Source organism: Macaca mulatta, chromosome 13 (assembly GCF_049350105.2).
Source record: "Macaca mulatta isolate MMU2019108-1 chromosome 13, T2T-MMU8v2.0, whole genome shotgun sequence".
NCBI lineage: Eukaryota > Metazoa > Chordata > Mammalia > Primates > Cercopithecidae > Macaca > Macaca mulatta.
The window spans coordinates 67,178,605-67,194,896 of record NC_133418.1 but is presented as its reverse complement, the minus strand read 5'-3'; the positions used below and the strand labels follow the sequence as shown (position 1 = coordinate 67,194,896).

Genomic DNA, 16,292 nt, shown 5'->3' with positions numbered 1-16,292 from the left:
TCCATAAATGCCTTTGTCATTTTAAGAAAGTTTCTTTCTATTTCTAGTGTGCTAATATCATTTCTATAGCTAATTGATTTTGAATTTTAATTGAATAACTTTTCTTAATTGAGATGATTATGTTTATTATGTGTATTGATAGATGGTGATAATTGATTTATGAATGTTAACCTAATCTTTATGAATGTTAACCTAATCTTTCTCTCTTAGTATAAAACTCATTTAATCATGATTTCAAGTATATTGATCAATTTAATTTGCTAATACTTATAAAGGAATTTTGGAATGATGGTGCATTAGTCAGTTTTCACACTGACTGAAACTGGGTCTTTTTATAAACAAAAGATATTTAATTGACTCTCTGTTCTGCATGGCTGGAGAGGCCTCAGGAAACTTAAAACCATGGCCGAAGGCAAAGGAGAAACAGGCACCCTCTTACATGGTAGCAGGAGAGAGAGCGAGCCATAAGGGGAAATCCCAGACACTTACCAAACAACTAGATCTCATGAGAACTTCCCTGCTATCAGGAGAATAGCATGTGGGAAACTGCCCTCATGATCCAATCACTTCCTACCAGGTCCCTACCTCAACACATGGGGAGTACAATTTAGATAAGATTTGAGTGGGGATACAGAGGCAAACCGTATCAGATGCATATTGTTTTTTTTTTTTTTTTCCTTTTAACGTCTTTGTCAAGATTGTACTGGTTTATGAAGTAAATGTGAATATATCTTCTCTTCTATTTTCTGAAATATATAAGATTGGCATTTTCTTTTTAAAAAAATTCGTTTTAGGGGTAGCTTCCTATTTATGCTGACATCTTTCCCATCCAATTGTTTAGCTGTTCATCTCCAAGTTCATGTACAGGTTTCTAATAGGTATTTAGAATCATTGTTTGATAATTTAAACATCTACTTCAACAGTGGCTTGGCTCCTATAAGCTCTTTTATTTCATGGGCAATGCTTTCCTACCTTTTTGCTTGTCTAGTACTTTCTGTTATTATATGCTGGACATTATGCATGATATATCATAGACTGTGGATTATGCTATCTTTCTGCTTTGGAGGCATTTGATTACAGGTGGATTGTTTTATTTTTTTCAGCCTTGTTTTTTGTCTTTTTAATGATGAGTTTATTTCAGTTTTGCCCTTAGTTCTAGAGCAAAGAACTTGCCAAAGATAGTATAAAGTAGTCAGAATTAGATCTTTATTCTAAATGCATGCCTGTTTCAGGGTTTCAACTGAATGCCTGGCTTAGCTGCTAAGGAGTCTGGACTCTAGTTGAGTCAAAACTTTATCATCTACACAACTTTTCGGGCACTATCTTTGTGGAAATGTCTGCTGAGAAATCTCTGCTGAGCTGTCAGCCCCTCATCCTGCTATTATGCCTTAATGGAATTTCACTCTGCACCCCAAGAATCAGAGGATAACTCCTTTGCAGATTTACAGATAGTGAAGCCTATGGCTACCTTCCCCCTGCTAATATGCTCCACAAATTCCAGCCATGTTAGCAGCCCCCAAACACCAAACTCTTGTTTTACTCTACCCAGTGAGAATTCTCCTTCCTACTTTCAAGCATCGGACATTGCCCCAGGCAGAAAGCCATGACAAATAGAATGCTTCCCCTCCACTCCCAAGAGGATCTCAGCCTTACAATGGCTGCTATCCAATAGCTATAAATATTTGCTTCACAGCATTGGTCTAGCTTTATAGTTGCTTAGATAATAAGTTAGGTCTAATACTAGCTTCTTTAATGATACTGGGACTAGAAGTCCTGGCTTTTTCTAGATAGCTTGTATTCATCATTTAAGATAGCAGCTTTAGCTGGGACTCTTTTCCCACCTCTGGATGAGAAGTCCCAGTCATAATGCCATCTAATTGTTTATAATTCTGCCACTATAGCATTTAACCCACTTTTTTGTGTTTATTTATTTAACTATTTGTCTTCACCAATCGATTGTAATCTGGCAAATGCATTGCCACCTCTATCTACCTAATTAATATACTCTTAGGAGCTTATCAAAATACATGACACACGGTGGGCATTCAACAAGTACATCCTAAATAAGTGATTAATTAATATGTTCATTTCAACATTTCCATGTGCCTTTCACAGCAGATGTCTTCATTATTCATTTTTGGTAAAAATAATTAAACAGTCATTTTGTAAATAGTCATGAATATTTACTATGCTTCAAATATGTTCCAGGCAGCATGACATTTTCAAGGAAGTATACATGAGGGTTTATTACTTTATTGAGAATAAAGTCTATAGGGACAGGCAATTTACAGTACAGGGTGATAGAAATCTAAAAAGACACCAAAGAGTTGGTCAGGTAATGTTATGCTATACCAATGAGTTCTAATATTAGTATTCACATAACTAATTTTCATAGTCCTGAAATCATCTGACATTTTCTTCCCTTTGAACTATTTATTTTCAGGATGGTAAAATTTTATTCACACACAATAACTATTTTTAGGAATAAGAAGGTCAGAAGCACTAAATTTCTTCATCCCTTTCCTACCACATGTTTAGAATTCACAAACCAGCTTAACAGCTTAATAAAAGATTGAATTCTCCTTCTTCTCCTTCCTCGAAATCTTCTCAAGACATCTAAAAAGCATTTCCTAGGTTTAATGTCAAAATAGAAACTAGCAATTCAGGGCTGAACTCCTAGGAGCCCTCATTCTCTGTGAGCTCTGGAACCAGGCTCTATTTTGAAAATTATGGAAAATCGAAGTTTCTCTGTAATGATATCGGTCAAATATCTGACCTGAAATGATTATATAGAAAAATTTAATACTGAAGAAAAGAAGGTTCTCATAAAATGAGAAGACATTAAACAATACTCTGATGGTAAGGATTTCACCTAAGAATGTATGGTTTTGATCTCTTGGAACAAAATTGACATTGAACTAAGACATGCCAACCACACAGGAGTGGCATGGGTTTTAGTCACAGTTTCTTGAGTTTAATGAATTACAATAGAGAGCCTGTGTCACTCAGCTCCACAAATTCCACCACCATGAAAAGTTTCCAGGGGTTGGTAGAATATGTTTGTCCTCTTTTGCTTGAAACCCTGGTAAACTGCTCAAGAAGAATTTTCTCATTCCAGATGAGAACAAATAATGCCCTTTCTCTTCTAGACAAGTGACTATTTATTCCCTCCAAACCACAGATGCACAGAATAGTGATAAAAGTACAAACTTATATGCTGCCTCCTATTGAAACTTCCAAAGACTAAAAAAGGGGAAAAAATGTGAGGGGGCTTAGCCAAAAGACTTATTGAAGCTATACAGATTATCTTACATTCAGGCAATATATGATGCTGGTGTTGGGTTGAGGGGGTTAAATATTATTCTGATACACGATGATGTTCGGGTACAGTTGGAGGTAAGTATTGCACTAATAGTTGCATATTCTCAGAAATCTGGGTCCTTTGAGGTCTGGCCAGAAAAGGAATAGCAGTTCTGTCAGAGGACACAATAATTGCAAGAAGAGTAGCACAGACTAGGTGCATATTCTGATGCCAGAAGACCTTTTCAGACAAGGTCAGCATGTAACAGAAATGGCTTTTAATATAGGACAGTCCAGATTCCCAATTGTGTTGACATGTTGGGCTACCCAAGCACATCACAGGTACAAAGGAATTAGGATGCTGGGGCTCATTTGGGCTAAATTACTCACAGGTGCTTTTAAAAAGGTGGCAGATTGAACTTACACATTTACCTCTATATCCTCCCTAAATCCCATGAAATGACCAAAAGCATGTGAAATAAACCCAAAAGATAAAAGAATTGAATAGGAGATGACAGCGACCCAATTTTAGACCTGAAAAGCAAATGAGCAAGTGGTTTCTCATTGAACAAACCAAATAGAAAAATAAAAACAGAATATGCAAAGAAGCAAAAAATAAATAAATAAAGCAAGCCAATTCACATTATAGAACACCAAAGTTTAGAATTTGCAGACACTCGTGAGTTCTGAAAGTTAGGGTTCCTAACTTTAAGATGAAAATCTTAAAGGGGGATGAAAATCACAAGAGCAAAGAATTTTGTGTTTTGAAAACAGATATTTCCATTGTGTCTAAAACAGTGTTTGGCATATTGTTAGTACTTGATAAATATTTGTTGAAGGAATGAATTAATAAATTCAAGTCTTTGTAAAGAACAGCTAGATCTCCACCACTTTATAGGACTGTAAGTTTAATTACTAAAGAGATAGAACAGAAGGGCTCTGGGTTTAGAAACATCAGATACAGCAGAGGATGAGGGTAAAGATAAAATCTGTGTCTGTCCCCTAAAGGATGAGAACCAGCCCTCTCTGTTTGCCCCTGAGAATACTACAGGTTTATTCTCTGGGAAAACAGTTTTAAGAGAAGAGATCTACAGATACTGACAGAAATTCCTAAATAAGCTGCACAGACAAACCTACCTATAATGAATCTCAATAAACATATTTTCCTCTCTCTTTTTCTTACACCCCCCCCCGCCTTTAATCAAGTTTAGTGACTCACTATTAAAGTCATGGATTACTACACATTTGAGAAAAGTCCCTAAGATGACAGAGATCAATTTAAAAAAAAACAAACAAACAAAAAAACAAAACAACAACAACAACAAAAAACCCAGGAAAAATAGGAAAGAAACTTGGAAAATAGAGACTGTGGAAGGCTGAATACAATTAGCAGTGGAAAAATAACCCACCCATGTTATGCTCAGAGAAATAATTGAGGTTGCTGTTTCCACAAAAGAAGAGATGATTACACAAAAGGCAACATTTAGAAAAAAAAGGAGTGCTCTTGAAACAAAATACAAACATGGCAAAGGAAAATAAAAATTCAGTAGAAGTTTTAGAAAATTGACCAAATCTCAAAAGAAGACCCAAAATACAGAAAGGAAAGGAAAGGAAAAGGAAAAGAAAGGAAGGGAAAGGAGGGAGGGAGGGAGGGAGGGAGGGAGGGAAGGAAGGAAGGAAGGAAGGAAGGAAGGAAGGAAGGAAGGAAGGAAGGAAGGAAGGAAGGAAGGAGAAAAAATAGAAAGAAAGGAAGAAAGGAAGAAAGAAGGAAAGGAAGAAAGGAGTGAGAAAGAAAGAACGAAAGAAAAGAAAGAAAGAAAGGAAAGAAAGAGGGGGGAGGAGGGAGGGAAGGAAAGAAAAAAAGAAAAGGGAAAAAGAAAAGGAACAAAGGAAGGAAGGAAGAGAAAAAGAAAGAGAAAGGGAAAGGGAAAGCGAAAGGGAAAGCAAAAGGAAAGAAGGGAAGGAAGGAGAAAGAAAAAAAGAAAGAAGAAAAAAGAAAGCAAGGAAGAAATGAAAGAAGGAAGGAAGGAAGGAAGGAAGGAAGGAAGGAAAAAGAGAGGAAGGAACTGATGTGTTTGAATATATAGAGACAAAATTTTCAAATGTTTGAGAATTTAGAATTACTAATAGGTAGATAGAAACCTAAGCAAAAGTTAAAAAGAGATAATTATTAACTCCAGGAAAAGCAAGAAATAAAATACTCTTTTCTACATAGTGTAAATCCAGATGTTCTCAAGTCATAAAAAGTCCCATCTGCAGATAATATTTACATGATCATAAGGGTGCACACACTGAATATTGATCAAGCCACATATGATATAACTCTATCGATTATATTAGAGAATATGTGCGTGTGTGTTTGGAAAGAGGACTGAAAGATGCTTCCCGAGTCTTCATTTGTCACAGTAGAAAAGAAATAGATATTCCATAAAATTGACTAAATATAAAATTTGCCCACAAGCATCCTACATAGAAATAAGAAAGTATATAATCTAGAAAAGTTTTTTAAATGATAAAAAAAAAAACTCCTCTGAGGAATGGGAGTTTGTGTGACTTGCAAAGTACAGTAAAAGGACTACTTATTTTGGCTATGAGCCTTGCAGAACTATTCGATTAGTGATACTCCATGCAAGTATTTCTTTGATAAAAACAAAACCAAACTTAAAGAACTCGCCAATTCTTTTGCAATGAATCCTAAAAATGACATTTATTAAATATATCTGTTGTCTAAATTCATCATCTTTTTGTACTAGCCAACCTTACTTCAATGGCCTTAGGGGAAGTCTTAGAGGCACCTGAACAAGACACAGCTATCAGATAGCCTTTTTAATACATAATTTTCAGTAAAATGACAAATCCATAACAAACTGTTTAATATGCTCCCACATGTGAGAGAAAAAAACTGATACATTACACACACAAACATGTGCGTGCTTGCTTGCATGCACACAGACACTTGTTTATATATTCATAGAAATATTTTAGAAATAACAGCAAGAACTTAAAAGCCTGATCAATTTCTCAAGTTAGACTTAGATCCTAGCATTCAGGGAGACATACTATATTACATAACTTTATTACAGTTTGGATTTGTTGTTTACTATGTGCATATATTAGCTTTTTAATCTAAACAAATCTCTACTTTTAAAAAATAAGTTTATAGAAAGTTGGAGAGAAAAAATAATGTAATGTACGCAAGATATACAATCACTTCTATTTTGCTTTGTCTCTTATTTATCTATTGAATACATTTCAGTACGATTTTCCTCTATTACAGATTATTTTTGAAGAATGCATTTGTGACTAATGTACAAAATAGCAAATCTGAAGAAAAAATTAAATTCATCAATATGGGTGCATTTTTTCCTTCTCTCCCTTCTTAATTCCATGAAAACATGTTTGGCAAATTTGTTTACAATATTTTAATCTAACTTTATATTCACTATTTGAAACTCCATGTTTCTGTGGATTCTATCTTATAGGGGCTATGTAATGTTATATTATGTTCATGCACAATGTCTCTTGTAACCATTTCCCTACTACAATTGGACTTTTTCAAACTAATATTCTCAATTTATTAGCCTTGCATAGTTTGAGTTCTGTTTTCTGTCAGCTTACCAGTAGGTGATGCTGAGTAGTAGCTATAAATAATCCCGTTTTAGAATATGTGCTCCACTAACATCCTTCCTCTAGAGTGACGGCACTGAGCCAAATCAGGAAGTGTTTTAAACTGGTTTTCTGGTAGTGGGATAGGTTTCCTCTATTTCATTCATATTCTCTCATATTCTCCCTCTTCTGAGTAATTCCAAATGTGGTTTCAAGATGACTGCCTGCAAACAGGGTTATTGCCTGTGGTTCTGACAAAGAGAAGATACAATGCTCCAGAAAGTATCTCACTTCTTGACAAAGCATGTGCCACAGGCTTAACCACAATCTTCTGCTGCAGTCAATCACTGCAAACTTTCAACTGTCATGCACTAAGCTTTGTGACATGCCCTGTCCTGAGTCTTTCCCATGGACTCTTCCAAAATATTTCTCACAACACTATCAGATCCATCTTATTATCCAACTGTATAGATGAGGAAACCAAGACCTAGGCAGTGAAGTGACCCTTTCTACTTCCTACAACAAATACACTTAATGGAAGCAGTCTGCACTTGGAGCCAGAGAAACATAGGTTGTGTTCTGATTCCTTCATCAACTAATTGTTTATCTCCAGCAAGGGATTTAACATCACCAAACATCTGTTTACTGATTTGTAAAATAGGAATAATAATGTGTGACCCCCAAAGCTGTCTTGATATTACATGGGAATATATATGAATGGCCTTTAACACAGTGAGTCATAGGTTCACATTAAAACATTCCAAATGCAAAGGAAAAACAACAACAAAAACTAATTTCTTCCTCTTATCCCTTCCCGACTCAAGTGCTTTCTCAACTCCCACACCTGTCTCCTCTCTTCGAATTTAAGAACCAGAGATTTTTTTCCCCCTCTACCACCCTCAAGTTTTCTGTTCCTTTAATTTGCAGTAGAGCATACTACCACTCACTTTGCATTAATTGCCACTTTGCAGGAGAAAGAAGAGGCAATAATTTAAATCACAATTTCCTGATGCTAAACAAGTGTACCATGTTTTCCTACAATTAGCACTTGAGGGAAGCAATGTATCCTGGATGTAGCCCAACCCTGTCAATCTAGGTTGATGTTCTATCTCTCTTAGTGATTAAAACCACCTTTGCAGATTATGACAGTGAGAGGAATCTAGCATGGCTGACTTCATCTTGCATCTAGCCTCATAGGCTGGCTCTCCTGATGCATTCCTGGGTATGGGCCAAGTTAACCATGGAGGAACTTATTTTATGGTTTACTTTTGAAGCACGAATGACAGCATTGCTTCCCTAAAACTAACATTCTTTTTTCTCAGGGACTGAAAATTTATGAAAGGCCATGAGATTAGGATTATGAGAGGGGCTGGAACTCTGCTAAAATGTAAGCATAATTTCTTTAATCCCTTACTGCTTAGAAATCACGTGACCAGAGGTCACAAGATTTATGACTTCACCAATTGCTCCTATAGATAACATCACTATCATAGAACCTAAGATTGGTCTTTTGAGAAGTTTTTCATGCTTTTTTGCATTCTGGCAACTGACCGACCCCACCTGAATCCATGACTCATGACTGAACTGGTCCTGTGGCCCCCACCCAGAGGCAGACTTAGTGCATGAGAACCATTTTCCTTACCTCTATGATTTCATCCACAACCAGTCAGCAGTACCCATTCTCTAGCCCCCTGCCCACCAAATTATCCATTAAAACTCTATCTTTAGACTTCTTGGAGATACTGATTTGAATAATAACTCCCCCATCTTCTCTGTGGTTAGCCTAGTGTTAATTAAACTCTTTCCTTACTGCAAGACCATGGTCTTAGTAAATTGGTTTTGTCTGTGCAGTGGGCAGCAAGAACCTGTCAGGCAATTACACTATTTCATGGTAAATAGTCACTGTATTAGTCTATTCTCACACTGCTAATAAAGACATACCCAAGACTGGGTAATTTATAAAGGAAAGAGTTTTAATTGACTCACAGTGCAGCATGACTGGGAAGGCCTCAGGAAACTTACAGTCATGATGGAAGGGAAAGCAAACGCTTCCTTCTTCACATGGTCATAGTAAGAAGTGCCAAGCAAAGGGGGGAAAAGCTCCTTATAAAACCATCAGATCTCATGAGAACTCACTCACTATTAGGAAAACAACATGAGGGGAACCACCCCTGTGATTAAATTACCTCCCATCAGGTCTTTCCCTGGGGGATTATGGAAACAACAATTCAAGATGAGATTTGGGTAGGGACACAGCCAAACTATATCAGTTACCTATTTCCTTTTGCTTTTTTTGTTTTTGTAGGTAGAAAAGGGGTAATGCTCGCAGCTGTTTCTTTTTACAGTAATTGCTCCTATGTGATATAAATATTATATATAATATATAATACATATTATATGTAATATATAATATATTATATTATCTACATAATTATTCTATATTATATAGAATATAATATAGAATATAATAATATATATTATATATAATATATATTATTGTATATTATTCTTATATATTATATATAACACTATCATATATATACATGATAGTAGAAGGCTCACTGCCATCATTTATCATACCTTTTTCCTCAACAGTGGAGCATGTCAGTGCAGTGTAGGTTAATCTTCTCAAAATGCATAATCAGGGTAAGTTGTCATTATCTCAACTCATTGAAATATCTGTTTAAAACAGCTATGTACAGCTTGCAGTTAGTCAATTTATTGGCAAATAAATACTTTACAGTGTAGGTGTTTTACACTGCACTCTAAAGAAAAAGGAGGTGTTTTATTTTTCACTTTCTTCTCTAAATCTTCATAAACCATTACCTCGCTATTGCCTTATATACCATTTTAATGGGCTATGAGAAGAACCTTGTGTTTTAAGAAAAATATTTAGTACATTAAATTTGAAAACTGTGGACTGGCTATTGGTACTTTGGCTTGTTCATCTGTGACTATTCGCAGCTAAAAAAACATGGACCACTTGTCATCAAGATACTAAATAGTTGAAAGTGGGAAATATTAATGCTATATAAAATGGCCAATGTTTTTACAAAATTAACAATCTTCCTTTTAGAATTGGTACAATATTTCCAGAGTGAAAAACTGCAGGTTTTGGCAGGCAAAATGTTCAGAATCACACATGATTTCTGCTATGTTTGACAACCTCACCAAGTAGGATGCTGCAAACCTCTAATTTTGAGGCCTCCAGGGTTACTGGTTAGGTCTAATAAGACAACATAGAACAAACTAGATTAGACTGATTCAGCAGAATAGATTTAACTCAGAAGGCAATCTTGGAAGCCACTGAGTGATGAAGTAGCTCTCATAGTTGAGTGAATTATTCTCTAATAAATATTTGGTTTATGTGAGTTTAAGACATCTACTGGTGGCTCCTGGACTGTGCAATGCAATAAATCTAACCCAGTCATGCTGTTGCCACTTTGGCAAATGCATTGTCCAACATAAGCTAGGGTGGTATGGTGGGAAATTCATGAAGCTACCTCTCTAAACCTGCTGGTTGATTATTCCTGTTATTTGGTATGCTGTTAGCCTTGTCTTTATTGCAATAAGGCAAGTCATGTGCATTGTGTTGGTCCAAGTAACTGACAACCAGGAAACTAAGTAGCCTATCAATAGTGAGACAAGCACTGGGGTTTGTCTTATATACCCATTGTACCCTGGATTTTGCCATTTAGTGGTATTGTGAATTTTATTTGATCATTTATCGGATACACCCACTTCAGAGTAGATTAAGGGATATGCAGTGGCTTTGTGAAAAAGCTATGACCCAGAAGACCAATAGGAAATAGTAAACACAATGGTTAAGAGCTCAAGTTTTAGAAAAACAACATCTCAATTTGTTAAAGAAGAATGATTCACTCTCTTATTGTGTAATCCTAGGAAAGTTATTTAACTTCTCTGTGCCTATGCTTTCTCATCTGTGAAATGGAAAGTATAATCATTGATATCTCATTGGATTGCTTTGATGATATGAATTAAAATTTAAAGCACATTATGTCTGGAACATAACAACTCTTTAGAAATATTAGCTATTATAACCTGGCTGAATCAAATATATTCCTATACAGGTGGAGGTCCAGGGATCTATGAAACACTACCATCAATATCCAAACAGTGACATTTCTGAGATGATTGTATTCTTTCTTATACACCACCCACATTTTCCTATGGTCTTTACAAGGAGAAAAACACTTTACTAGGAATTCTACTAGGAGTTTTAAAACACTTTACTAGGAGCTCTACTTATTGCCAGTGCTATTCCAGGACCCTCATGCTCTATGTCTTTTTCTGAATTCAATGCAAATTATCTCCCAAAATACTTATCCACAAAAAATATGTTCTAAAAAAATGCTAAAACCCTATTTTATATAGTTGACAATTTAATATACATAAAATTTTTTAAATCTACAGAAAAATCCATAGAATTAATAGGTGTGTTTATGAAGATCATTGGATAATTTGTTTCTATTTGTTGGATATAATTAGAAAATAAAATTTTAAAAGCCATAATTTACAATAGCATCAAAATACCAGATACCTAGGTATAAATCTGCTGAAAAACATGCAAAAGCTATATAAATATTACTGAGAGAAATTTAAAAGATCTAAGTAAATGGGCATGTTCATAGATTGGAGGACTCACTATTATTAAGATGCAAATTCCTTCTATATTGGTGTATAGGAATCAGATTATAAGATATATCTGTCCATGTAGTAGTTCCCTATCACTTGTTACTTAGGCATATTTGATTTTTCTAGTCTGCAGCTGAGTTTTTTCACCATTGCCCTGATATCAACATACAGCAAGGGCTCATTAAATTACTTTCCATCTTCCCAGCAAAAGACCAGAGCTCTTTAAATAGAACATCTCTTTATATACTCTCAATGACCTGTGAAAGAGCTAATACATGAAAATTCAAAGGGATTGTTAACTTTCTATTAATACTTAACCTCATGACTCAAATCTGCAAAACCTAGATTTTCATGAAGCTGAATTATTGATCTGTTAACAGCTCTGCACATATTGAGAAGATGATAAATGAAATCCAGAAGTGAAACCACCGAATTCCAAAGGGAATCTAGGGGAATCCTAGGTCAGGATCTGAATAAGAATGTAAGATTTATTCATTTTTCAACCATGCTTCAGCCAGTCTTTAAAGGCAGGCAACAAATGTAATTTTTCTTGATCTCCATTAAGCCCTTTATGATTATTTTTTAGAGAAGGGGTCTTGCTATGTTGCCCAGGATGATCTGAAACTCCTTGCCTCAAGCAATCCTCCTGTCTAAGCCTCCCAAAGTGTTAGGATTACAGGCATGGGCCACCAAGCCTGGCCTGCTCATAATTGGCTTATTTTCACCATATTGTGTTTAATATCCTTGGTTGCTGGCTTCACCATGTCTTTCAGCCCACTGGTTATAAAACTCCACGTCTTCTTTCTGGCTTCATTCTTCCTATAGTTCTTTCCTTCACTTTGGTATTTTCCATTGTCTTGAGTGAGAAAATTCTCTCTGTGGTCTCTGATACTGGGAAAATCTATCTTGGTTGTCCATTCTCTTGAAACACTAAATCTTGATAGATGTTGCCATGATCTAATACTTATGTCTCTCCCAAATTCATATGTTGAAACTAATCATCAATGTGATATTAGAAAGTTGGGTCTGTGGGAAGCAATTAGAGCATGAAGGTGGAGCTCTCATGAATGGGATTGGTACCCTTATAAAAAAAGACCCAGGGGAGCTCATTTGTCTCTTCCATCATGTGAGGTGAGGACACAGAAAGTAACCAGGAAGTGGGCCCTCACCAGATACCAAAGCTGCAGGTGCCTTTATCATGACTTCTCGGCCTCTGGAACTATGAGAAACACATTTCTGTTGATACCCAGTTTATGGGATTTTTTATAGCAGCCCGAATGGACTAAGGCAGATGGGAAGTGGGACATAACCTAAAATGAATATAGAAGAGTAAGAGAGAGAGAGAAATAAAAAAAAGTCATAAGAATTCATTTCAGAAAGCTAAATCCCCACATTAGGGGAAGCCAGAAAAAATTATCAGTTATAACCACAGGGTGCCTGAAACTATATCCAAAGCAAGAAAAAACAAAGCTGGAAAGCAGGGTAAATAAATAACAAAAGGCAAACGAAATTACTTTGCCTTTTTCAAAGAGAACAATGACCAAACTGTAAAGGAGAGAATAAATGTCCTCCAGAGAAAACTGAAACTCAAAAAAGGTGAGGAGATAGTGAGAGCTCCCAGCGGCCTTATGAAAAGTTTTCCCTTTAGATGAAGATGAATTGTATCCTAAGTATTGAGACAACTTATAGTTGTGATGCCAGTGATATTTAAGAATCATGGGAAACCACAAGAGTCCTAAAAGACCACAAAAACCTCATTTAGAAGAAAAATAAAGATACTGGTTCTTCAAACTACTAACTAGACAGCTAGGTGCCATAACCTGTTAGATTTATATAAACACAGTAGTTAAAATGAAAATGAAAAAGATAATTAAATATTGTCTCACATAGTAAAAAATGTCTAACATATACATTAGCACACTTTATCATCAGAATATCCCTTTACACAGGTAGACATTATTCTTCTCGATTTTTGTTTTAGGTTTTTTTGGTTTTTTGTTTTTGTTTTTCTACAAATACAGAAATTGAGATTTAGAGAGATTGAAGTATTTTACACAAGATTAAACAATACTATCTTCCAGGACTGTTTTCGTTACAACTCCCCAGCCCTTTCCAAGTTCCATTTTGATATTGGAATGCTATTACAATAATCTGTTGTTCAATCAAATCTAAATAGTTGATTAAAGATCAAATTAATAGTACAGAAAGTTTTTTTTTTCAGATTTGACAGCGCACACATTTTATATACACTATACACAAAAGATATACTTTAAAAGACAAATTTGTGCAACATATGACCAGAAAACTCAGTATATTCTAGCAAATCAAAAAGAAAAGTAAAATCATCCAAATAGAAAATTGGGGAAGTAGCAAGTTAGTATATAACACAAATTACTGTTAGACATGCAAATGTAAATTAAAACAAAATATTAAATGGAAAATGATTAGGAAGATGTATAATACTTCTTGCTAGGAAGGGTTAAAGAAGATAAAAATTCAATTTATAGAGATGGTTGTGTAAAATGTTTCATGCTTTCCAGTGGGCAATCTGGTAATGTATTCCAAAATTTAAGTTTGAATATAATTTGATCCACTTCTGAAAGTTTATCTTAGGCTAAGAATAGTATAAGTGCACAAAAATGTATATCCCACTATGTATGCTCCATGTTGCTTATAATGAAAAAATTCTGGAAACAGCCTAAATGTCAATGAATAATGAATAGATTAAATAAATTGCAGTATATGTGTACAGTGGGGGAAAATTGCATGTATTCCAAAGGAAAAGGAATTTTTTTACATTTTAAAATGGGAATGGATATATGATACGTACGTTAGTTAAAATGCAGAAGTGTAAAATATAATACAATTTGTATAAAAATGTATCCTTTAAAATTCTGTAGAGACAAACAATAAATTGGCAATGATGGTTACCTGTGGAAGTTGAATTTCTGTGTTACTTTTGGTTTCACTGAACTATTTTTGTTATTAACCATAATGTTTGCTTCACATTGTATTACCATCTTGAAACGACGGGATTTCAAGATTCTGTACTTGACTCCTTGCCTAAGTAACACTTTTAACCACAACTTAGTAAAGTCCCAAAAAATGTTTTTATTCACTTTTTGTTGGCTCAAAACCAGAAAGGGTCTTTAACAGATAAGATTAAATTACAAAAATTATTTCAAGTTGGATGATGAGATAAAATATTTTTAAAAGACAAGAAATGTGTTCATTTCAGAAATTATTCGAGGTAAAAGTTAGAATGGGAGATTATCCAATGCTCATATATAAACCCTAAATATTTTAATTTATGATTTGTTAAATATGAGTAAATACAATTTATTTGCTGCATTAAAATGTTTAACAGTTTAGACTACATTACAAACAAAAGAGAGTTTGGATTTAGGGAGATAGGTTACCTTTTAAAATATGCACTGCTGAACATACTTAAAAATGCTGTGAAGACAGAGTTTTTTTCTTCCCATTGTATCCCTCAATCAATGCCTAGAGTAGTGCTGACACAAAATAGACACTAAATAACTATTTGTTGCAGAAATAAATTAGGAGCAGCAAAAGTACTGTTTTTTTTTTTCATCTCAATGGAACGCCATATTTGAAGAGAATTTCACCAATTCAACCATGACAGGATTATGAAAAATTTAGAAACCATGTTGCATGAGAAATGAACAAGAGAGGCTCTACTTTCCATCTAGATGAGCAAAGAGCATTGTGCATATGGTGACTGTGAAAAAACATCCTACGCAAGAAAGATTAGAATAAGTCTGTGTATCACCAGAGGGCAGAATTCTGACAAGGGTCTCAGATTTATGGAAAACTACACTTCTTATGAATATAAGTTAAGTTTTTCTAAAATGTATTATTATCTAAAACTATAAATACTAAACTCCCTATCCCCAATAGTACTCAAACATGACTCCTAGGAAATGGCATTTAGAGCATTTCTGCATGGTGTGGAAGTTTGGGTGATTACTAAATCAATCATTTTTCAGTCTACTTATTGAAAAACATTGCACTGTGTGATTTCATTTTAGTTAAAATAATGTTAAGTTATCAGAAATTGACTTCAAGGCAATACATTTAAATTTCATATCCTCCTCCTCTTTCTAGAAAACCTATCACAAAAGCTCTGTAACATTTTCCTACTAATAAAATTGAAGTCACCAAAAGAATCCCTTTCACCTCTCATAAAATTTTGTGGACCTATCACTGAATACACGAGCCCTCTCACAAGCACATACACACACACACGCAGCAATGGGTGTTTTTTATGGAGTGGTATTTACAACTTTGCTTAAATTAGTTTTAGAGACCAAATCATGAAGATGTGTTAGCTCTGGTATTAGAACCTTTTCATTAATCAGAGAATTTATAGTTATGTGTTAGCTTCATCTGAATAAAAAAAAAATCTAATAAATCAATTCCATTCCAGGTTGAGCCTGTCATCTTGACTAACGATGACTGCAGAAAATTATAGGTTTATATCTTGTCTGGGAACCTCATAAGTCACAAGTACAACACATTTAAAGCACTTTGAGGGCTCTCAGGTAAGACATATGAAGCTATTCCTCATCACAATCTGTGAAGCAGCCATACCATGGCTTTTAACAGCAATTTTGTAAACATTTCAAATGTTTATTTTTAAGAAATTCAAAGCTTTGTTATACACACACATACACCTATATTATACATATGCACATATATGTATCCTA

The 16,292-nt window shown here is 34.8% G+C and overlaps 1 non-coding gene across 1 annotated transcript; it reads left to right on the top strand.

Annotated features, from left to right (window-relative positions):
• The first annotated feature begins 2,748 nt into the window (after positions 1-2,748).
• Positions 2,749-2,813, top strand: LOC114672031 (small nucleolar RNA SNORD78). The gene has a single exon (XR_003722230.2). It is a non-coding gene; the product is annotated as a small nucleolar RNA SNORD78 (small nucleolar RNA).
• Positions 2,814-16,292: the final 13,479 nt, after the last annotated feature.